Here is a 1,893-nt window from a genome sequence, read left to right on the forward strand (position 1 = left end):
GGCTTCTAAAGTTAATCTTATGTTAGTATAAAGTAAACTTTGTTGCAGGATGATCCACTGTCTGAACAGTCCAACCTCACAGAGTGCTACGGAGGGGAAATAGTGGAGATTGGACCCAGGTACCACTGGAATTTTACAAATATTCATGTTTATTCTTTTTAATTGGAAGTGCAGCATCCCAAGTGTTGAAACACATCCTGCCCTGTTCCACTGTCACATAAGTTTAAAATATTTCCATATCTTTGTAAATGACAGAGGCTCTTACTGATGGCCTTTAGTGTCTGGACACTCGTCACCAGCTGAACTGAAACACCTTCAAACTAACAAGACAAACACATGTTGTCAGTTGATTCCATTTGAATGATGTGATTATTTCTGATAAGGCCACAATGATAGTATTTAGTTTGACAGCATCGATTCCCCCACTGCACAGTGTAACAGTTTGTGTTGATACGAGATTCTACAACATTTCCTGTTGGCGTGTGCAGGCCAACACTCACACACAAAAAAAAAAATGTTCCTAATAATCCGATAAAAAAAAAGAAGCTTGTCTTTAATGTGAAATTTCCAGGTTGAACTTCTCCACTGCCTGGTCGACTAACGCCGTGTCCATCTGCAAGCACGCCGGGCTCATCAACGTCTCTCGAGTGGAAATGTCTCGCAGGTTTTGCATCAAGGTGGCAACATGTGCTCAAACACCCTGAATATCACTTCCAGGCTAAAAAAAAACCAAGGTGACAAACCTTCCTCAGTCAGATGTGTCCTGACGCCATCCATCTGTGTCCTTTTCAGCCCGCGTCTGGACTCGATTTGTCCAAATTTGAAGACGATGTAAAGACGCTGACAGAGTCTCTGTATGACAGCATGACGGAGTGCATTTATCAGCAGCCCATCACCACCTTCAGCGTGGACGTCAGACCGCAGGCAGTGTTTGAGGTGGACATCATGGGGAAAGGCCTCGCAGCCTTAGAGGCAGTAAACAATGATCTGGGTGAGAACGTTTTAGTCTTTGAACATGAAAGAATCTTTCTGGATTTTGACTTTTAGTCTTATTTGTATTAACGTACTGTGACCTCTCTTTTTGTATTGCTGCCTCACTTCAGTCTTGCAGCTCTCTGTGAGTACACTGTGTGTGTGTGCCAGTGGTGGCGCTAATGTCACATGATGCATGACTTGACTGTTTAGCTGGTTGAAGTCACAGGATGGCGGCGATGCTGCCGATTAGCACGTGCATCTGATGTGTCTAATGTGATGACAGTGCGGCTCAGTCTGTTGACTGGAAGTCTGGCTCTTTAAAAACTGAAAACAAGTAGAAATTCACCTTGTGAATTGTCTGCATCTCTATAAACTCAGCATGTTGTATCTTTCTCGTTCTCCCCCAAACGTTCCCAATAATTTAATTAGGAGAAATACTGACCACAGAGTACATAAATTAGTAATTTGTCTAAAATCTGGGAATGTGTAGGGATGGATGTTGTATTCATGGGCAAACATTTTCAGTTGTGCAAAGTGTTCTGACTAGATTTAGAATATACGTATACTTATGACTCGGAACTACCAGAGCAGTACTTCCCACCAAATGCTGGTGCAACCTGGTCATAGCAGGCTCAGAAAAATAAACGAAAATGTATCACATTTATAATGTTTTTTTTATTCTAAAGATGGGGGACTTGTAATAATTAATTTTTCTGAGGGCCTACTTGTTTTGTACTTCCTATAGCTTCCAGAAAATTGCACCCCGTTACTGGATGATAGTATTTCTCAGTTGCATGACTAGTTGCAGATGCTTATGTTGTTTACTGCATAATGAAAAATTATCTGCTGGATGTTACACTCTTTGATGTCAAATGAAGACAACACAATTATTCACACACACAGATGTTGCAATCTTAG

The sequence above is a fragment of the Blennius ocellaris genome, assembly GCF_963422515.1.
Source record: "Blennius ocellaris genome assembly, chromosome: 12".
Classification (NCBI taxonomy): domain Eukaryota; kingdom Metazoa; phylum Chordata; class Actinopteri; order Blenniiformes; family Blenniidae; genus Blennius; species Blennius ocellaris.